Below are 23,776 nucleotides of genomic sequence, written 5' to 3'. Positions count from 1 at the left end.
CCCTTCCTGCTTCTCCCGATCTGCTCTTTCTTTCATAGACCTTATCACCACCAGACATGTATTTATGTGATGGTTGATTCATTTTATTTATCTCCCTCCCCCTGGTATAATGTAAGTTCCAAAGAATAGGGATTTGCTATTTGATTTAATCTTCAAGAAATTTCATTTTTCCAAAAACAAAAAGCCTTCTTGCTATTCTACAACATGCAAAGCTCCATCGCACCTTGGCCTAACCTTTGTTTTCCGTCTGTTTGGGAACTTGGGCCCAGACACACATACGGCTCACCCTCCAATTCATTCATGTCTCTCCCTAAATGCTATCCCCACAGACAGGCCTGGCCCTGACCAACCGCCATCATTAACCATCCTCTTTATTTTTCTTAACAGCACTTATTGCACTTCTATATTTAATATTTATTTGTTATTTTATGTTTTGGCTGTTTCCACCCACTAGAATATAAACTCTTGTTCATCACTGCATCCTTAGCACTTAAAATGGCTCCCCAATAAATATTTATTAGGTGTTCAATAAACATTTGTCAAATAAATAAATAAGAGAAATAATTTGAAATTTTTGGAGTCATATGTATAATGCACGGTTATCATAAGTTTTTATAGATTCTCAAGATGAATGCCCATTAGAGCTTCGTTTTGCTTTCAACTACAAAATAGAATAAATTTCCACTTGCACACAATTGAAGCAATTGAAAAGTAAAATAACAAAATTATGCCATACGAGTATAGAAAAATGATGTTCATCATTATGACCTTTGGTCCCAGAGTAGCCCACAGACAACCTGCAAAGTAAATGAAATTTGTCATCTTTCTTCCATCTCCTCTGCAAAAACCTACCATCCTGCCTTTGGCTCACCTCACTTCCCTTATGTATCTTCTTTGTCACTGATCAATTTGACTCTCTGTTTTACAATTATGTTGTAGTGAGTATCTAACAACTAACCAATATCTATTAATAACCAGAAAATAGTCTTAATGATCCTTCTTATCATATATAACAATTTAACTGCTTTTATTGAAGGATGCCATGGGCCCACTCAAAGATATTTTTAAATACAATTACTAGCCTTGAGGAAAATTGTATTAATTCAATAAAAATGTATTTTTCTGGCCAATTTAATACATCGTACAGATAAGCTAACAGCCTCTAAAGAGTAGAATAGTCCATAAATTTAATGAACAATTGATTAGATTTGTCAATTTAGGTAATATTTGTCAATTAATTGAAATCAAACATTTATTATTGTTCTTATAGCAAGCAAAACATCAAGAAAAATGGTAACTGGGTACTGCTTTAAATTTCAATTTGTTTCCAGATACATTATCTCTTTTGATCCTCATGACCTATGATGCAGGTAAGGCAAGTATTATTACAGCAAGAAGTAGACTTACTGTGGAGCTGAGTTTCAAGACCCCTGATTTACCTGAGACTCCTGGGAGAGACCTAGCCATATGTGGCTGTATTATTTTTCCTAACGTGATCTCTGTAATTGCCATGTTTTAGAAATTCTTTCCTGGCCACCTAGTTGAAAATACATGATGTTCCAAGAGACCTCTGATGAATGAAGACCTGTTAGGTGAGGGTGCAGAAAAACCCTTAAGTCAGAGGAAACACCATAGTGGGTACTAAAGACAAAAGATTCTATGAACTAAGAGACGACCAGCATTAAGAGTGAGGGCCGTGGCTCATGCCTGTAATCCCAGCACTTTGGGAGGCCGAGGCGGGTGGATCACGAGGTCAAGAGATCGAGACCATCCTGGCCAACATGGTGAAACTCAGTGTCTACTAAAAATACAAAAATTAGCCGGGTATGGTGGTGCGCCTGTAGTCTACTCAGGAAGCTGAGGCAGGAGAATTGCTTGAACCTGGGAGGCAGAGGTTGCAGTGAGCCGAGATCGAGCCACTGCACTCCAGCCTGGTGACATCTCAAAAAAAAAGAAAAAAAAAAAAAAAAAAAGAGTGAGGGTTGCAAGCTGGGCGCTCACTGAAGGAGGAGACAGATGTCTGATCATGGAAGAGCTGAACAGTTAATGTTAAGAATCTGGGACTTTTATGAAAACTATTTTGAGATTGTATTTTAAAAAGATCATTCTAGCTGCAATTGGCCCAATTCTTAATCTGATTACATGTGAAATGCCTTCAGAGATTAATGGAAAGTGAATCCAAGGATTTAGGACAGAATGTATTATTTTACATTTTTACTTATTTTTCTGCTCAAAAAGGTATATTTTCCTTATTTTAAAAAGTCAGATTTTTCTAGTTGTTCCTGTCTTTAAAAAATATCTAGAAATATGGAGCAAATTTTATCATGATTAATTTTTTAATACAAAATATATCCCCAAAACTGGGCAACCTAATGCATGTGGAAATTATTTTTAAAAGTATTAAAAGTACAATAAATGTCCCTTCTATGCTTAGCAAGCTCACAACAACAATTATTATTTTAATTGAGACAGGATCTCACTCTGTCACCCCGGCAGGAGTGCAGTGTCGAGATCATGGCTCACTGCAGCCTCCACCTCTGGGGCTCAAGCGGTCCTCCCACCTCAGCCTCCCAGTAGCTGGGACTACAGGAGCATACCACCACACCTGGCTAATGATTGTATTTTTTTGTAGAGATGGGTTTTCACCATGTTGCCTAGGTTGCTCTCAAACTCCTGGGCTCAAGCAATCTCCCCACCTTGGCTTCCCAAGTGTTGGGATTACAGGCATAAGCCATCACACCTGGCCAAAAATAATTATTAATAACACTCAATAAAGTTGAGATGGAATAAATATAGAAACAGGGTTGGTATTGCTCATTTGGAGAACAATATGGTACTAGGTAACAAGAGTTATATAGCTGTTTCTATCCTTTGATCCAATAATCCCACTTTTGAAAATTTTTCAAAGACAATTTAAAAGAATAAAAAAGCTTTTCATAAAACAATGTTCATGGAGGTTTTATCTAAAACAGTGGCAGTTGATAGTGACTATTATTATCCTAAAGCAATAGGTCACATACTTGCTCATAATTACTAGAATATAATGTTTGTCAGGAAAGGTTCTAGAGCCTGGTGTGCTTTTCTGGTATTCTAGACTTCAGGGTGGAATGCCTTCCTCAGGCAGTCTAGAAAATGTGTGAAAGTTCTCAATATCTGAAAAAAAAAATAGAATAATGGGAAAATGAATTGTCTCTTAAATTGCCCCTTATTGTAGGTGTGCAAATCCTTCGATTAGATTTAAATTAGGGTTACTTTCTGTTACAGTTTTGCTAGGCTGTGACATTTTACTTTGATAAAACTGCTTGTGGAAGGGCAAGTGATAAATCAATCAAATGAGTTACTGACATACCTCAGAAAATAGTGGAGCTGATAACCTGAGAAAAGACACCTAATTTATAATTCTGTCTATTCCTATATTTTAAAATACAATTCCAAACTCAAATAGTAAGGTTTATTAAAAATATATAGATCTGTTCACTTTAAATGATTATATGTATAAAATACACAATAATAAAAATTAAAAGGCAGATAATAAATTGGGAAAATGTGTTTATTAATATTAATTATTAGCATGTTTGTTATTAAAAACAAAAGGTTAATATTCTTAACTATGAATTGTTCCTATAAATAATTAAGAGATAGATGGTTGCCACAATAAAAAAAATGTAAATGACATGAACAAAGTCAGAAGATGAAATGCAAATGGACAGTAATTGTAAGAAAATATATTTGACTTAACAATAAAGAAAAATGTTTTGGCTTGTCAAAGCTGGAAAGGATTGGTAACAATGACATTGTGCGTTAGAAATGGATATCATGTTTCTTAAGGACAATTAGAAAATGTGTACCAAAATTTTTAATACAGTAGGCATATTTTTTGATCCAGCAATTCCATTTCTAGAAATTTATTCTTAGAAGATAACCCTGCAAGTACTCAACTTTTTATGTAAGAGAATATTCTCTCCAGCACTGCTTACTTGCTATTAAATGAATTGGAAACAATCGAATTATCCTTTAACAGGAATTGATTAAATAGCTTTATGTTTGATGATACTATGCAGTTATAGAAAAAATAATGTCGACCTACATTTAATGACATACGAAAATATATACAACATGCTATTGCATTAGAAAGCAGCATACAAAACACTATGTATACAGAATTATCCAGCTTATGTAAAATTATATGTATATGTGTGTGTATATGCATTATAAGATGATTCGAAAATTGCTCAGCAAAATTTTAGCAGTGATTATCTCAAAGTGGTAAGATTTCAGGTGATTTTTCTTTCTCCTTTTATGCCTTTGTGTACTGTTTTGATTTTTTAAAACAATTATCGTATACTATAATTAAAATTAGAAAAATACAAAGCTATCTTCGTTAGAAAAAATAAACTTCACATTTTATTTTTCACAATCTTTATATTTAGAAAAGTAATCATTGTACTCCATTCAATTTACATCATCAATTATGTAAAAGTAAAAATAAAACTGATTCATTGTAGTTTACCTCAATACTAATACAATTTCTTTTTAAGTATTTTCTCTCATTATTTCGATTACAAAAAAAATCTCTGTTACGGTGAGCCCTCTCTTTAAATAAGAAGATTGCCTCCGCTGGACTGTGAAGTATGGCCCCTCGCCGTTCTTCCCTAATGCACAAAACAAGCTCAGGCAGCCAGGAAGCCACGTGCGGAGCCACCTGCCGAGCCACTAGTTGAACTGATTGATCCTAGACCCCAAGGACAACCAGTGGACTGTTCCACTTTCCAGGAGCAGGGGGGGAATTTTCTTAGAAATATAATTTATTTGGTCCCAAATTTCGTTAAAGAACTTACACCTTCCCAACGCAATCAACAGTACAAATTACAATAAACAAACATGTGCAATGATATAAGTGAATCTGAGGTAAAATTTTGAAGTTGAGCTTCTCTTTCTCTCTGCAATAGGAACTCGCTAGGGAGAATGGTTTAATCCAGGCGTGTCCAAACTTTTGGCTTCCCTGGGCCACATTAGAAGAATTGTCTTGGGCCACACATGAAATACAGTAAGGATAGTGGATGAGCTTTAAAAAAAATCGCAAAGAAAAAAAAAAAGTTTTTGAACTTCTGTTGGGCCACATTCAAAGCCGTCCTGGGTCTTATGGGCCCGCGGGCCGTCAGTAGGACAAATTTGGCTTAATCCAAGGTTTCCCGCGCAGGTAAGAGGCTCACTATTTTTTTTCCCCTGCCTTAATAATTAGGTAATTCTGTAACAGCACCCATTAGTGTGTCTCCTTCCAGAAATATAAGCACTCATTTTGTTCCTCTTCATGAATTCCCCCAAACTACAGCGATTAATAGAAATGCAGAATTCTGGGCCTTGTCCCTCAGGGGTACAGAAGGTCAGGGCTGGGAGGGCACGTGGGACTTCCTCGAATCCTATAAATCGAATCTGCATTTAAGCTTCATACCCGGAATATTTCAGAGCCTGACAGGGTGGCCTTGGCCAGTAGTGGGAGGAAAACCACTCGCCTTGGATTTACCAGGACAGCCCTGACTTCATGTCAATGTATTTTTTGTTTTTTGTTTTTTTGAGATCGAATCTTGCTCTGTTGCCCAGGCTGGAGTGCAGTGGTGCTATTTCAGCTCACTGCAACCTCCAACCTCCTGGGTTGAAGTGATTCTCTTGCCTCAGGTTCCCGAGTAGGTGGGATTATAGGCATGTGCCACCATGCCCGGCTAATTTTTATATCTTTAGTAGAGATGGGGTTTCACCACTTTGGCCAGGCTGGTCTCGAACTCCCGACCTCAGGCAATCCGCCCGCCTCGGCCTCCCAAAGTGTTGGGATTACAGGCCTGAGCCACCGCGCCCGCCAATGTATTGTTTTCAATGAGTGTCACTCATTAAGTGTGTAATTAAATTCAGCTAAATGTAATTTAATTTTTAATAATGTTCAATATTTAATACAAACAGAAAAAAAAGAATCGACGTGCCTAGATTTCGGGTCATTGTAGTTGCCAGCTCAGATGGAAAGATGATGTTTTTACAAGGAACACAGGAGAAATGTAAGTTTGCGAGGGAGAAATGAACACGTTTTATTTCTCACAATCTTTATATTTAGAAAAGTAATCGTTGAACTCCACTTAATTTGTATTGTCAATTACGTTAAAGTAAATGTAAAACGGATTCGTTCTAGTTTGAGTATCTCAATTCTAATACGATTTCTATTTAAATATTTCCCTCCTTGCATTATTTACTTTAAAAAACATCTCTATTAGGACGAGCCGGGTCTTTAAATAACAAATTGTCTTAGTTTGACTGTAATTTACAGCCCCTGGCCCTTCTTCCCTAGTGTACGACACAGGCACAAGCAGCCCTGTTGCCGCGGGGAGCCACCTGCAGAGCCGCTGGTTGAGCTGGGGCTTTACATGCCTTACCTCATTTCCTTTTTTGTTGGTTTGTTTTTTGAGACGGAGTCTGGCTCTGTCGCCCAGGCTGGAGTGCAGAGGCGCGATCTCGGCTCACTGCAACCTTCGCCTCCTGGGTTCAAGTGATTCTCCTGCTTCAGCCTCCCGAGTAGCTGAGAATTACAGGCGCGCATCACCATGCCCGGCTAATTTTTGTACTTTTAATAGAGATGGAGTTTCACCATGTGAGTCACGCTGGTCTGGAACTCCGGACCTCAGGTGATCCGCCCCAGCCTCCCAAAGTGCTGGGATTACAGGCCTGAGAGAGCCTCATTTACTTTTTTTTTTTTTTTTTTGTGACTCCCTCAGTCACCCAGGCTGGAGTGCAGTGAGGCGATCTCAACTCACTGCAACTTTCACCTCCTGGGTTCAAACAATTCCCTGCCTCAGCCTCCCGAGTAGCTGGGATTACAGGCGCCCGCCACCACGCCTGGCTAATTTTCGTATTTTTAGTAGAGACAGGGTTTCACCATGTTGGCCAGGCTGGTCTTGAACTCTCAACCTCGTGATCCACCTGCCTCGGCCTCCTAAAGGGCTGGGATTACAGGCATGAGCCACTGCGCCTAGCCATCTCATGCATGTGAGGTGGTGGGCGCCTGAATCCCAACTAATCCGGAGGCTGAGGCAGGAGAATTGCTTGAACCCGGGAGGCTGAGGTTGTGGTGGGCCAAAATCACACCACTTCACTACAGCCTGAGAGACAGACTCCATTATCAAAAAAAAAAAAAAAAAACAAAAAAAAAAAAAAAGAAAAAAAACAAAACAAGAAAAAAAAAAAAAAAAAAAAAAAAAAAAAAAAAAAAAAAAAAAAAAAAAAGAAAAGAAAGAAAGAAAGAAAAAAAAGAAAAAGATATTTAAAAAAAAAAAAAAAAGGAAACTTCTTTGCATAAGAAATCTCAAAGAACATAAACTCAAAGAACAGGTAGAGAATATGGCCCTGTTTTGGTTTAGTTAGAAAACAAATTCTGAACAATGTCTATTCACTCCATAACCAAAACGTTTGAACAATTAATTATCAGTTCAATTTGAAATTAGATAATGTGACTTTCCACAGAAAGACAGTTTTCATAGGATATTAATAGAGGTTATGTGATAACAGGATTTCATGATTAAAAAATGAGTTAAACAAAATTTAACAGATTTCTTCAGTGAGGAGCTTTCAGAGCATTTAATATTTTGATATGCATGATAAATCTTCAAGTGGAGGAATATGGCCAAAGAATTCTTTATTTCTGGATCATTTTGCAAGATTAATGTTCTGTGAGATAATATGAGAAATAGTGGTGTGGTGACTCGGTCTAGTTTAATCATCTTTTTTTTTTCCCATTTATTTATTTTATTGCATTTTAGGTTTGGGGGTACATGTGAAGAACATGCAAAATTGTTGCATAGGAAAACACGTGGCAGTGTGATTTGCTGCCTTCCTCCCCATCACCTACATCTGGCATTTCTCCCCTTGCTATCTCTCCCCAGCTCCCCACCCCCCACCGTCCCTCCTCTATTTCCCCCCAACTGACCCCAGTGTGTAGTGCTCCCCTCCCTGTGTCCATGTGTTCTCATTGTTCAACACCCGCCTATGAGTGAGAACATGCGGTGTTTGATCTTCTGCTCTTCTGTCAGTTTGCTGAGAATGATGGTTTCCAGGTTCATCCATGTCCCTACAAAGGACCCAAACTCATCGTTTTTGATGGCTGCATAATATTCCATGGTGTATATGTGCCACATTTTCCCTATCCAGTCTATCGTCGATGGGCATTTGGGTTGGTTCCAGGTCTTTGCTATTGTAAATAGTGCTGCAATGAACATTCGTGTGCACGTGTCCTTATAGTAGAACGATTTGTAATCCTTTGGATATATACCCAGTAATGGGATTGCTGGGTCAAATGGAATTTCTATTTCTATGTCCTTGAGGAATCGCCACACTGTCTTCCACAATGGTTGAACTAATTTACACTCCCACCAACAGTGTAAAAGTGTTCCTATTTCTCCACATCCTCTCCAGCATCTGTTGTCTCCAGATTTTTTAATGATCGCCCTTAAAGTAGATTTGGTACAGACAATATCATATTGTCAATTTGTTTGTAAAAAAGTTAGTGATTTGCCAAAAAGTGTAATGTCAGTAAGTCCTATCTCATTTTACAGTCCATGGGTTTTATCATTAAGTTTTATTCCAATCTATAGGTTATTTCTTGCCCTGATAGTATATGAGAGGAAAATAAAAACCAGAAACATGTCATTTTTAATGAAATATACCATTTTGGGTGGAGGGGTGTATCATTCATTCAACACACATTTATAGAGTGCCTAGCCAAGCACTGTGTTGCTGCTGAAACTACAAGAGTAGTTAGAGGAATGAGTTTTTTTAAAGTGTAAAATATATTAATATGCAATACATATTAAGCCCTAAACAAACTAAAGAACAAGTGAAGAAAGTCTCCAGTTTATTACTTTTTTAAAAATTCTGCATATTTTATCCCACTAAGACCAATCTTCCAGTTAGAATTTAGATATTTGATAATTAATTCAAGAAATGCTGGATTTTTTGGTCTATAATTGGTATATTATAACTTAATTTATATTTTCTCTTCATAAAATTTTTCATACTTTTTGAAGCTTTGAAATCCTTAGTCATTCAACAATTTGATATAAATCCCTTATATTTTCTTCTAGATGTGTACTGCTGATTTTTAACTCTAACTCTTTAAAGTACATGGGATTTGGTAGATGATGAGTGAGACACTAAATAGATTTTCCCAAATGTTCAATCAGTTTTCACAGTACCATTTATTGAATAATTTTCCATCCCACGCTCTTTCTTTCTGAGAGATTTTATATGAGATGAATGTTGAATATCTTTTGAGCATCTGTTAAAACGATCATATGTGTTTCTGATTTCACTGGCTGATATGATGTATTTATATTATAGTAATGGGTTCATATGTTTGCAATTATGTTATGAACTTAATTATTATGGGGTATTCTTTAAATTACTGTTGAATTAAGATTTTTAGTATTTAAGATTTTCTTTAGTTTTTGTTTTAATAATTTTTGGTTACATTTTAGTTTCAGAATTCTATTAGGCTAACAAAATGAATTGGATCATTTTTAATCACTTTTAAGTTCTGAATAGCTTCTGAAGCACGGAAAAATGCGATTTCATAAATGTTTGATGAAATGATCTATCTGGACTTAGCAATATTTCAGAGTAACTATTTAATAATCTTAAAAGTATGTATCTTTTAGTTGGTTATTCTTGATCAACTCTAAAAAGTTTGGATAAAAGAAAGTATGGGGAAGAGAAATTAATTACTTTCAAGCCGTCTTTCAGAGATAACATTTTGGTGTATTTCTTTCCCACTAATTTTTAAATAACAAAATTAGCATTATGATGTATTTTTTCTGATTTTCTATACCATGATTTGTGCTTATTCTCCTATAATCCAATATCCTTTAAAACATATATGTATACATTTTAAAACAAGCAGTCAATTGGTAGACATTTAAGTTTTTATTTCTTTGCAATTATAAAAACTTAATTTTTATTAAGTTTTTATTAAGTGGTACATCATTTTCCTATGAGTCCCTCCAAAATATTTAAAAAGTCCATTCATATCCTGAGTTCTATTAACTTACCTGAATAATCTCATGGTGGATTAATTTTGCTTTTACATTTAAAATTTAGAATTTCATCTGCAAGTTAGTGCATATAATGTGAGATTGCAGTTTTGTATTCATTTATTTATTCAATGATTCATTCAGTAGATATTTATCAAGTACATATTCTGTTAGGTGCTAATAAACCAAACATAGTCCTTGCTCTAGTGGAATTTACAGTTAAGGGAGTGAAGACAGACATAAATCAAATAATCACATCAATAATGTACAAATATAAACTGAGATAAGTGCCCAAAATGAAAGGAATTGTGGGTTTCTTGGCTGCAGGGGGCATGATATCATTTAAAGTATTAGAAAGAGGGCCAGAGTGGCTGGTGCTGGACTGCAAGGGAGAAATAGTTGAGAGATGAGACTGGAGAAGCAGGCAAGAATACACCATGCAGATCTTGTGACTTATTAAGAATTTTAGTCTTTATCTTAAAAGTAATGAGAACTATTTAAAGATTTTAACAGCAGGCTTACATGATCACATTTATGTTTGGAAAAGATCACTATGGAAGCAGAAAAAAGGGTTGGGGGGATGAGTGTCTTTCTGGATGGCAGAAACCCATAAGCTACTACAGTAACATAGGCAAGAAATGATGGTAGCCACTTCTGGCTACCAATAATAATTGATGACTAAGTTGGTGTTGCTGGAGACAGAGAGAAGTAGACAGATTTGATGGATATTTAGAAAACATCATTTGTTAAATAGTCTATCCTTACTCCTTGGCTTATGACATACTGGAGTTTCTTCCAACTATCTGTACATTTCCATGGCAAATATGTTGCAACCATTTTAGCTTTACGATGTATTTCAATATTTAGAGAGGTAAGTACACTCCACCAAAACTCTTTTTTAAAAAAATATATTTGTTGGCTGGGCATTGTGGCTTATGCCTGTAATCCTAGCACTTTGGGAGGCTCAGGCAGGAGGATTTCTTGAGGTCAGGAGTCCAAGACAAGCTTGGGCAACATAGCAAGACCCCTATCTACAAAAAAAAAAAAAAAAAAAAATTAGCCAGGCATGGTGGTATGTGGCTGTAGTCCCAACTATTCAGGAGGCTGAGGCAGAAGGATTGCTCTAAGTATTTTGTTGTTACTGTTGTTATTGTGCTATTCTAAATGCAATGGATTTAGTTTATTTTAATGTAATAAGATGACAAGATTGTGGAAGCTTGTTGAAGAGAGCTACAATGATGCTACCTCAGATCTAAAACTTTTGGTAATTAAATGGACCCCTCTTTGTCTGAGCCCAAATAGCTAATATGATGATATTTTGTTTGATGTTGCAAGCAAGATACACTGAATACACTGAACTTAAGACTGTAGAGAAAAAAGTAAGAGAATGGATGAGACTGTGAAGGAACTACTGGTATTAATATTAATACCAGTACCTGGGGAGTAGGCAGATGCTACTTGCAGCATGCATTCATGTCCCGTATCAGAACTGTCCTGTGCTAAATGGAATCACAGAATTTAAAGAACGACTGAGCTATTTGGTAGAAATAAAATCTGAATTTCAAAAGAAATTCGCTAATTTTCATTACCATGAATTATGCTTTAAGTTTCTGTAGCTGACTTTAGAGAGATATGTTTGGATTTTGTAAGCATCTGCCTTGTCAACATGGCTCTACTTCAAGAGGAACTGATTGAGCTGAAAGCAAACTATGCTCACCAAGAACCCATATATCTCTAGGATTTTTTAAAAAATGAATATATACATCATCTATCACTATTCTGAAATTTCTGGCTCTGTAGTCAAATTCTTGCAACACTTGAGTCTTCCAACTTTTTTAATGTGTATTTTCTTTCCTGAAACTACGGAAATAAAATCTAAGGACCACTTTCAATAATGTAAACCTGGACTGAGAATTGAGATGGGCCCTGTCTATATACAGTTCCCCCTCTTTTTTTTAAAACAGCTTCATTGAAATATAATTCACATACCATACAATTCACCCATTTAAAGTGGACAATTCTGTGGTTTTTTATTATATTCACAGATATGTGCAATTCACAACAGTCAATTTTAGAGCATTTTCATTACCTCAGAAAGAAACTCTGTACCCTTTAGCTATTCTCCTGCTCACCCATGCTCCCACCCTCGGCTTTAAACAGCCGGTCATCTACTTTCTGTCTGCATAGATTTCCATATTCCGTTCATTTGATTGCAGTCATATAGCATATGGTCTTTTGTGACTAGCTTCTTGGACTTAACATAATGATTTCAGGACCCACTCATGTTGCAGCATGTATCAGTACTTCATTCTTTTTTATGGCCACATAACACACCGTTATATAGATACCGTATTTTGTTTATGCATTTGTCAGTTGATGGGCACTTGGGTTGTTTCCACCTTTTGGTGATCCTGAATAATGCTTCTATAAACCAATGTGTACAAGTTTCCGTGTAGACATATGTTTCCATTTCTCTTGAGTATATACTTAGAAGTAGAATTGCTGGGTCATATAGTAACTAGATGTTTAATCACTTTAGGAGAACTGCCAGACTGTTTTCCAAAGTGGCTGCACCATTTTATACTCCTATTGGAATATATAAGGGTTGCAATTTTTCTCTGTGTCTTTGCCAATAATTGTTATCTGACCTTTTTATTCTGGTTATCATAGTGAGAACAAAGCCTTGTAAGTGAAGAATGAGAATCTTGTAGGTTTTTAATTTGCTTTTCTCTGGTGATGTCAAGCATATTTTCATGTGCTTATTGGCCATTTGCATTTCTTCTTTGGAGAAATGTCTATTTAGATTAATTGCCCATTTTAAGTGGGGTTGTTATTTTTTTTTACTGAGTTTAAGAGTTCTTTATATATTGTAGAAATAGATACCTTATCAGATACATGATTTGCAAATACCTTTCCTATTCTGTGGATTTTTTCACTTTCTTGATGGTGTCTTTTGAAGCACTAATGTTTTAAATTTTGATGAAGTTCAATTTGTGGTGTTTTTATTTGTTGGCTTCCGGTGGCTTGTGCTTTTGGTGTCATAGCTAAGAATGCTGTCAAATCCAAGGTTATACAAATTTATCCTTTTTTTTTTCTGAGAGTTTTACAGTTTTTGTTTTACATATAGGTCATTGATCCATTTTGAGCTAATTTTTTTTACAAAATGGTGTGAGATAAGGTCCTCGTCTTTTGCATGTGGCTACCCAGTTGTCTCACTATTTGTTGAACAATAGCCTTTGGTTCTTGAACCACATTTGATCTGTTATATACCAGTATTCTCGCTGACTTCAAAATTACTTGAAGGCTAGTACTTGTACTTGGCCCATAATTTTATACCTTTTTATAAATAAAACTCATTTAACTAACGTGACACTGCTTTGTAATACCGTAAAACTAAATGCTTTTTTCTGGTTGTTGAGACAGGCTCTCTCTTTCACCCAGGCTGGAGTGCAGTGGTGTAATCATGACTGACAGAAACCTCTACCTCCTGGGCTCAGGCGATCCTCCCACTTCAGCCTCCCAAGTAGCTGGGATGACAGGTGCACACCACCACACCTAGCCAATTTAAAAAAAATGGTTTTTAGAGATGGGGGGGTCTCACTATGTTGCCCAGGCTGGACTCAAGCAATCCTCCCACCTCAGCCTCCCAAACTGCTGGGATTACAGGCATGAGCCACTGTCCTCAGCCAAAAACTAAATACCTTTGAATAGCTAATAGGTTATAATTCTACTATTGTTATAATTTAAAATGTATGTGGCCCACATACATATGGATTTCTGATAGTTGTGATTCACTACTGGGAAACATACAACCCTCTGAAATATGGCATAATCTTCACTTCCACCCAGTCATGCTAGTTTTTGTCTTACTACTAGGTGACATGAACAATTAAGACTATATTACCCTTAATTTAAAGGAACCAAAATGTGTGGGGATGGTGAGAACCAATGGTGAGATAGTTATTATGAAAGGGTTGGTAGTAAGAGAAACTGGTTAAGAAGGAGTGATGAAAGTGAAACAGCAAGAATGGTGAGCAAGCGTGGATTGCATTGGAGTTGCACCTTGGGGCTAGAACAGACAAAATACTTGGAAAGTTTGCTGTAAACTTTCTAGATGTGGGTTGAAAATATTATTAAGTTGAAAGTATTACTGTCAAGGAGAATTTGCTGCTAAAAAAGAAATCACTTGACTGGTTGCATTACATTTCTCATTGATTCACGTTTCTCCAGCCTCTCTTATATTCAATCTTTCCTTCATTCAGTTACCCTTCATTCCTTCTGTTTTTTATCTTTTGTTTTTTTAACTATTTTTTAAAACACGTTATGTCCCCCGAGAGGGTGCACCATTCCTGGAAGTACTGCAATACCAGGTCGATGCGTGGAGTGGACGGAGCAAGCTCCTATTTCAACTCCCTGCTCCAAAAATCCATTTAATATCTTGTCCTCGGATAGAGGACGTATCAGATATTAAACTGATAAGAACAGATACTACACTTGATCTTAGCCAAAAGGCCGAGAAGCGATGCTTCTGTTTTAATTGAAATTACAAAAGCAATATATAGGCACCTCAAGAGTCCAGATGTGAAAGTATCATGTCATGAATATGAACATTTTTACAGCTCAATACATATTTCTAAATTGTATGAAATTTCCAAGTTCACCACACGTTAAGTATTGTTCCTTTTGTGGGGTAATATTACAGGTACTTCCTTTTATTGTTAATTGTAGTTATTCTAAAATGCAAATTTTGTCATATTATCCTGTATGTAAAGCTCTTTAATATTTACTTGTTGAATGTGGGGTAATATCTGCCTCCTGAGTTCAAGCAATTCTTGTTCCTCAGCCTCCCGAGTAGCTGGGATTACAGGTGTGCACCACCACACCTGGCTAATTTTTATATTTTTAGTAGAGATGGGGTTTCACCTTGTTGCCCAAGCTGGTCTCAAACTTGTGACGTCAAGTGATCTGCCCACTTTGACCTCCCAAAGTGCTAAAATTATAGGCATGAGCCGCCACGTCCCACCTAAGAATATTATCTGTCAACTTGGATATGCAAATTCAACATTTTGTTAAGCTCATATTCTGATACTCTTAGAATACTAATATTCCAAAAAATGTAGGGAATTAGAGATTTACTTATATTCAGAGGCATACTAAACTCTTATCAGTGAATATAATAGCTACATTGTAGTCAGAATAGTTTTCAAACCTGTTTTCTTGTGAGCATTTCTTAAAGAGCCAGATTCCACAACTATGATGTTTTATAGCAATATTGTATACAGAATTAAAATCCAAAAGATTTAATGTAAACACAAAATTAAGCATGATCATTTCTAAGCTTCTAGCCAAAATGGACAGTCAAAAATTTTTACAGAAATTCTGAAAGATGTCCAATATATTCTTTAAATTAAAAATACTTTTCCATCTATAAAGTATTGTCAGGTACTACTATAGCTCTTCTAAATTCATAATGTAAGCTATTTTCCCATACATCAAGCAAAAGTTACATCATTTGCCTAGATATGATTGTAAGTAATCATCTGACTCTATTGGAGAAAGCTGATGAATGGTGATGTTAGAATTAGGAAGAAGGCAATGCTGAGTGTTAATTGTACAGTTTTTGTAGAGATAATTGTAGGTGCTTTAGAAGCAGTACAGAATTTGACAGTGTAAGATGGAAAGAAGCTGATAAATCAGAAACACAATATTAAATAAATTTGGGTTTTGGTGCTTTTTTTAAAGGAGAAAATAAAATATTTCAAATGTCTAAAGAAAAATATTAAAAGTAGTATTCACGTGTGGGTACAAATTCCTGACTAAACTTTTATATTTAATTTTTTAGGAAAAGAGAACTTCTTTACTGAAGTCACTTTTTTGATGCTTTTCCTTATCTGTCACCATTCCTAACTTTGGAATAAGATTCAAGTTATTTTCTCACCAGACTTTGGTTTTTGAGTTGTTAGTCAGAATCTGAGATTATTAAATGAAAACTAGATAAAACGGAAATAACTACACTACATCTTAGATTCCGAAATGTTGACTTTGGTGACATAGTAAATAGTTTTTATTGGACTTTGACATTAGTTAACCCACTATTATGCTTATCAATAAGGAATAGCTCATGGTAAACCTATTGCCACTTTATTAATTTTTAAAAGTTCATAATAGCTATTTTTCATGAGTGGAAACATTTAAAAGGTTAGGCTGTTTATGCAATTCAAATAGCCCATATTCATCACAACTCCTGTGTAAAGGAAACAAACAATTACAAGCAGTAATACTGGTTACATTGAGGTTTTTCTTTTTTTGGTATTAAACTATCTCTAGGACTGTTGAGTTGTACATGTTGGATATCATTGCTGTGATTAACTGACAACACCAGATGCCAATATATAAAATAATGCCAGTATAATATAGCATTATAAAAGAAGTTTACCGTCTACTTTCTAGTACTCAAAATTGAATAATTTGTTTTTTTTTTTTTTTTTTTTTGGCTGGACACCGGAGTTTTATTATAACTCAAATCAGTCTCCTCGAGCATTTGGGGATCAGTTTTTAGGGAAGGCAAGTGAAACGAGAGTGCTGATCGGTTGGGTCGCAGATGAAATCATAGGGAATTGAAGCTGTCCTCTTGCTCTGAATCAGTTCCTGGGCGGGGGCTACAAGATCTGATGAACCAGCTTATTGATCTCGGTGGTGCCAGCACTGATCCATCAAGTGCAGGGTGTGTAGAATATCTCAAGCACTGATCTTAGGAGCAGTTTAGGGTCAGAATCTCGTAGCCTCCAGCTGCATAACTCTTAATTTCTAATCTTGTGCCTAATTTGTTAATCCTACAAAGGCAGTCTAGTCCCATAAGTGATTTCCTTCTAAGTATCACTTTCTTGAAATCACTAGTTGCATATTGAATTTGTATGATTGTTCACATATCAGGGAAATTAAATCTTTCAATAAAATTTAAGAAGTTTGTCTACTTCACAATGAAGATATGCTCCATGTCCTTTGGAGATAGTAAGTGCTTAAGAAGTATATTTTTGGAAAGAATAAACACATGAGTAAAAGTATATATGGTATGTTTCCACAAACCTTGCAACAATTAAGGGGCTAGACTAGCTAATTCATTTGGTTATTTAACTAAAAATGTTTGAGTCTTTACATTCTTCATTTTGATGCAGTTACCTAATGCTCAGCTTTTATAGTTTTACTCTAAATAATAAATAGATCACATCTGTTCATTCAATATGCACCCATTCTATCAGGCATTTTGAAGTTCTTAGACAAAATTAAATAAGCTGACAGTAATTACTTAGCTACTACATTCCTCCAAACATCTCTCACAAAACATATATTACTTTATTTGTTGTGTTTATAAACGGTAGTGGAAAAATCCTATTCTCTAATTTTAAGCTGAAAAATCACATCCTTATTACTTCACTGTAATCATTTTTTATTAAATTTTATCCCTTCTTAGATTAAATGCATATAAATTTGATGTACAATCTACTTATTTCTACCAACTTTATAATCTTAAAATGTATCAATTTATAGCCTAATTTCAACTTTAAATCAAAATGGAATTACTAAGAAATATTCACTGTTACATTTGGATAGCAATTCATCATGGCTCTAAGGTACTGTTTTCCATGGTTTTTCCATCTTAAATTACAATACCGAGACATTTCACTTTTATATTTCTATGTTCAATTTTTCTTACAATTTTTTTTTGCAAGGTAATCTTGAGTTATGATTGTCACCCTATCGTTATTTGATATACATTGGTAGCCTTTCTCTCCTTATGATTGTCTTTTTCGTAAACTCAAAAAGCGAACAGAGGCCACACAGTTAAATTCGAAACAGGAAGTCATATGATGTTCCTTTATACTCCTACCTTTCATGATTGACTTGGCTCCCTCTGCTGGTTAGTAATACAATTCCTTCCTTAGTTCAACAGGGTGTGTATTACATTGGTGAAATATTTGGGGTGAATAAGCTTAGAGTTAGAGCTTCTTAACATGTTGATTCTCTAGCAAATTTTGTGTTTAGCTAAGGTTTTAACCAACCTAGGCCTTACTTATCTATAATGGAAAGGGACTTGGTATCACATGCCTGAAAAAGGAAATCTTTACTAATGTGCTCTTAAATAGACTCGCCAACATTATAATACTGAAATGTACACATAGCAAATAAAGTGAAAGAGCAATATTTAAATTTTATTAAAATATTTCAGTATAGTAGAATCCTTACCTTATTTGCTTTCTGGTTAGATACTTTTCATTCTATTTAAACAATATAATGCCTCCCTTTTAAATTCTTATACACAATTCCTTTCTTCCTTCCTAAGTTTCCCTCTTTTAAATCCTGTACACAATTATAAGTACATTTATTCAAATATATAGAATGAGTTGGATGGTGAATGAGAGTTACCTACTTAATAAATTCTTATTTACTGTGGCTAGAGAGAAAAATCTTATTGAAGGTTTATTTTTCAGAGAGAGAAAAGAGTTGTCATCATTTTCAGGGAATAAGCTGTTCCTAAGATAATTACTCTGTGAAAGATAGAAACTGCTTTGCTCTGACTTACTAGTAAAAATTTGTTTTAAGATTGAAGGGAAGGTGGGAAGAAATAGAAACAAACATGTATTTTGCCCCATGTTTATTATTGTGCTGTATTGGACATTTTAGATTGGAAAATGTGCTATAACAGATCAATAATAGTCACAGATCTAAACACAACAAATGTAGGTCCACTAGAAAAATAATTCCTCTTCACAACTTTAACCATATTTCACATTTCTACTAACAACATACTTTATTTCCTACTCTTTGTCTTAACATTACCTTTCTGAAACCAGTATCAGATCTCTAAAATACCCTGGTGTTCCTCTAAAATCCTTCAGCAGTTCATGGGCAGTCACATCTTTCTAACATTCCTTTTTTTTCCCCATTTTCTAAGGAAAATATGAACTGTAGATTTTTAAAAATAAAAGCAAACACTTTTTTTGGCCTGTAACCCACTGTAAGGAATATATTTTACAAAGTAACCCAGCACATACACATGAAAAAATCTTTACTTAAAAACATATACCTTTACCATCTGTGATGTACTCTTCTATTTCCTATTCTATGTTTTAAATAAAAAATACTAGTCATAACACAATAAATTAATTTCATAACCATAGTGGTACTATAATCCACAGTTTAAAACACTGGTTTGGAGCAGATGCTTTGACTACAAGCTAACCTACTTAAGAGAGCTGTTAAAATGAGCACCATAAGCCTCCCTTCATACCTATTTTAAATGTTTTAAATTTTTAATAGATTTTGTATTCTTCCTTCATAAATACAGTCATTTTTTAACTGATGTTTTTCCAGATTAGTTCAGTATTAAAATACTTGAATAGCTTAACTCTGGTTCACATCCAGAATATGTGTAGGTTCCAGGAAGATTAGGCTTTCATGAAACTTTATGATCTTAAATAATTTTACATAGAAATATTTCAGAAGTGTATTTTTTGAGGCCCTTCCCTATGTGTAATTCCATATGCATTACAAAGTGAAACTTTTAGTATAACATGGAACTGGTCACTTTGATTTAGGAACATAAGGCATAGATACAAAAAAACATAATATTGGAGTGCCATAGGATTATAAATAGATGGTGTGCATAATAAAATCTACAAGTTTAGAGAAAATTCACAGTTATAGGCGAGAAGTATTAATGAAAGGACAAAGCTTGCTCTTAAAGGACCAGAATAGGCCAAGATGAAAAAAGACATCCATAGGAAAAGAACTATTCGTTTCTATAATTTTAACAAAATGGATAATCTATCTTGAATAAACTCCATAAATACTATTTCCAAATTTGATTAGGGTATTTACTTTGAAAACCTGAAACAGGAACATATTTACAGTGCTAAGTCATTTGATAATTTTGTAGCTCTGCCTTAAAAATCAATATCTTTAATTAACTCTTCATCATTTTCTTACGTCATCCATCAACCTAAAAGCAATTTAATTATTCTAAATGTGAAATAATTCTGGTAGAGTCTAATCTATAAAACATACATATACTACCAGTTTTTTTTCTAACTTTAACAAATTTGTTCCCATAAGAGACAATTTATCACTAACAAACAATAATCGGCAGGCATAAAATAGTGAGAAGAAAATGATTTTCTAAAATTTTTCACTACTATCATTTTATAGCAAATTACATTTATCTTAAAGATAAATATTCTTCAATAAAAATAACAATTCATAATTTTTCAGATGTAGAAATTCCTGGTGATGACATTTGATACAGATAGTTTATACCTGAAATCCATTTAAAATTTTTAATAAAATCTTCTGCAATTCATTGATCTAGAATACAGATAAGACTATCCAGGTATATTCCTAGCAAAGAAAACTGAGTCATGCAACTCAGTTATTAAAGCAAGGAGGCAATTAAAGTCAGAATAAAGATTTATTGAGCTATCCTCCAAACTAAAATGGACAAGTCAAGCACGTAAGTCACCTGATTTGGAACATAAAAGACTTAAAAATATAAGAGCAAAACGAATGGATGGTATTGGGAAAAATATTAAGCAAAAAAAAAAAAAAAAAACAAAACCCAAAACACCAAGGCAATGAAATAAAGAAAACACTAAGATTAACAGATTCTAAGTAAGAACTTAATTTGGATACTTAAATTTACACAAGTAAAATACTATTTAATAGAGAAATGCTGTGATATTCATGGAAATTTATTTAATTCTATAATCTGGAAAAAAAAAGTGGTATAAACTATATACAAGTTAAAACCCTCAATGAAGTAGTATTGTGTTTTCATTCACTACCATGTATGAGGTGCCTAGCATAAAGCTAATTAGCAACTAATAAGTACTCAATAAGGGGAAGAAACAAAAAATTTAAATTAAATAACACAATAATGCCAAAACTTTCCACAGTAGGCTGACTGTAGCAGCTGCAGTTACCTGGACATCTAAAATTACTAGTTTACCAGTAACATTTAAGAAAGCAGACAAGAAAATAATTGTGCTTCTGTTAGCAAATTAAAATACTGGTATTTTGAAACAGTGAAAAACACATTCTGAGCCATCTGTATTAAAGCTGTTCTGAAGATTAATAGGAAAAATAATATTGGATTTACGAAACAATATTTCATTAATTGTATTAATGGTTATGAAATACCTATCAAGGCTGTCTTTTCTTGTCCAAAAATTCAATACACGAAATATGAAACTTCGGAATACCACAGCCAAAGCCTTACTGCATAGCTTCTAGCTTACTGATATGTTTACTTATTTTAATTTAAAAAGCCTACTTTTCCGGCAACTAGGAAATACAGTTTCCCACGTTTGTTTTATAGTACTCAAAAATCATGATTAAGTAAATCTAGTGCTACCCTAAGCATAAGCAAACAGCAAACTAAATGATGAATTAAAATATCCACACTAAGCCTGACCTCAGCTTTCACTGAACCTTTTCTTCAGAAGAAAACTAAAAATAAATCTCACTAGTATTTGCTTTGCTTGACAGCATAATTGAGTAGCAACCAAAGTAGCCCTATGTGGTCCTTTATGTAAGGTCCTATATGAAGTCCTAGCCTCAGAAACACACACCTTTTGAATCACTGTGCCTGGTACCCACTTGTGCCCAATAAATATTTGCTGAATGAACTTTTCCAATAGTGCTGGATTTGGGCTGAGCCAACCAAATAAATTCTCACACTTTTAATCTATTTTGCAAGACAGAGGACAAGATGAAGAATGCAGTTTGAGACTCAGGAGAGCAAAGCCAATCGGCCCAGTATGGATATGATCATTTTTTATGCACTGTCCTCGGGCATTCCCATTTACAGAAGCCTAAAAACAAATTTTATTCCTTGTTTGTGGGTTTCTGGTGTTGCGGAGGGCTTTCCAAAGTTTAGAAGCAATCTCTTTTTATAGAATTCTCTTATAAACTTTAAATCTTTTATAAAGCTCTCTGCAGCATGTAAATATATGTAAGTACATATCAAAGACAGAAATGGGGATCGTCAAGGCCCTTATAATCGTCATTCATTCATTAACCGAATACCATGCATCTATTGTGTGGCATTCCAGGAGCTGGGCACACCACCAGTGCAGAAAAACACAACCTCTTGTCCTCTTAGAGCTTACATTCCACTACGGAAGGAGAGAGAAGAACATAAACATATACGAATATGTAGATTGTTCAAAGGATAAAATGAGAAGGGGGCTAGGGAACCTGCAGTTTAAAAGTGGCCGCAGAAGCACAGAGTGACACTTGAGCAAAACCCTGAAGGTGAAGAAGCAAGCCCTACGGGCGCTCAAGGAAGAACCTGGCAGAGGGAACGGCGAGGACACAGTCCTACTCGCAAGGATGCCAGGGCAGGCCCGCCCCCACCCCCCACGGCGCGCGGGGACTTCCGTCAAGGCTTTCACTCACACCCCTCAAGACGGGAAGCCGTCGCAAGGCCTAGAGCAAAGGAGTGACGGGATCTTGGCCCCCTCAGTGGCCTGAGGCAAAAGGAATGATCTAAGCAAGTTTTCCTAATCACTTTTAGCCCACTGGTACACACACAAATAATACAATTCATACAACATGAATTTCGTCCCGGTTGAGTAAAAATCCGCTTACCTACTGCACTTTTTTAACCTGAAGAATAGCCCCCTTTTAATTTACACAAATTTAATAGAGAACTGTGGAACGACGGAGTTACTTCTTGTTTTACAATTTAAAAACTACAACAAGCATGGTACTGCACGTATAATCACATTTTGTATTCCAGCCTTGTCCAGCGCCTCAGTGTTCCAAACCTAAAGAGGAAAACGATGTTTGAAATCAGCTGGCCGCAGGCCCGCCGGTCGCCCGCAGTCGCCGGTGGCCGAGTAGGGGCCGGCGGTTCTCCCCGCGTGCTCGGCTCCACCCACACCTAGAGGGGGGCGCCGGGGCCGTCGCAGCACAGCTTAGCGCTAGCGCAGCGTCGCCTACAGGCCTTTATCCCGACGGTTAGAGAAGAACCACCTCTGCCAACAAAAAACAAGAGCAGCGGAGACCGCATATTTCCAGAAATAAACGCATCACAAACACCATTCCAATTCAGTCCAGTCGAGAGTCGTCTTCACTTCCAAGGGCTGCGTTCTTACTCAGCAGAAATAACACGCAGAGGGCGTAAGGTCCCGGCCTCAAAAGGAGAAGAGTACGATCCATCCATCCACCCGGCTGCAGGGACACCATTTAAAACGGGCACCATCGCCGTCGAATCGCGGGCGTCCTCTGCGGGGCCGCCCAGAGCTCCGCTCCCTAAAGCTAAGGACGACCTGGGACAGCCAGCGCGGCCTTCAGCTGCCGCCGTCGGCGACCTGCGAGCACGTCCGGGCCTGACTGCCCCCCACGCTCACGACCACTGCCGAACTCGGGCCTCGCTCCCATCGGCCTCCAGGAAAATAAAGACCGAGGAGAGCCGGCCCGCCCGTGTCGCGGGGCAAACGTAGCTCTGAAGCATCGACAATACTGGCAACATCCACAGCCGCCCTGAGGAGAAGCGTGTAGAAGAGAGCCGCCGCCGCCCGGCTGCTGGCCCCGGCTGGGCCCGTGCGCGGAGCGGCCGAGGACGCGAGCCCAAGTGGCAGTGGCTGCGGCGGCGGCGGCGGCGGCGGCGGTGGCGGAAGTGGAGTGGGGAAGAGGGGGTGGTTGTTAGTGTT

General features: G+C 36.2%; 2 long non-coding RNA genes and 1 other non-coding gene across 3 annotated transcripts; 1 reads left to right on the top strand and 2 right to left on the bottom strand.

The window, feature by feature from the left end:
* The first annotated feature begins 1,794 nt into the window (after positions 1-1,794).
* On the top strand, positions 1,795-7,122 carry LOC116552262. Its single transcript, XR_004269302.1, has 2 exons — positions 1,795-1,829; positions 7,035-7,122. It is a non-coding gene; the product is annotated as an uncharacterized LOC116552262 (long non-coding RNA).
* On the bottom strand, positions 4,641-23,612 carry LOC116552260. The gene is made up of 3 exons (XR_004269300.1): positions 14,432-23,612; positions 6,202-6,206; positions 4,641-4,652 (listed from the first exon to the last, which is right to left on the bottom strand). It is a non-coding gene; the product is annotated as an uncharacterized LOC116552260 (long non-coding RNA).
* Positions 14,398-14,588, bottom strand: LOC116552460. The gene has a single exon (XR_004269393.1). It is a non-coding gene; the product is annotated as a U2 spliceosomal RNA (small nuclear RNA).
* Positions 23,613-23,776: the final 164 nt, after the last annotated feature.

Source organism: Sapajus apella, unplaced genomic scaffold (assembly GCF_009761245.1).
Source record: "Sapajus apella isolate SASKATOON/1434 unplaced genomic scaffold, GSC_monkey_1.0 scaffold11, whole genome shotgun sequence".
In the NCBI taxonomy this organism is placed as follows: domain Eukaryota; kingdom Metazoa; phylum Chordata; class Mammalia; order Primates; family Cebidae; genus Sapajus; species Sapajus apella.
Note: the sequence above shows the minus strand (reverse complement) of the source record. Positions and strands in the feature narration are given on the sequence as shown.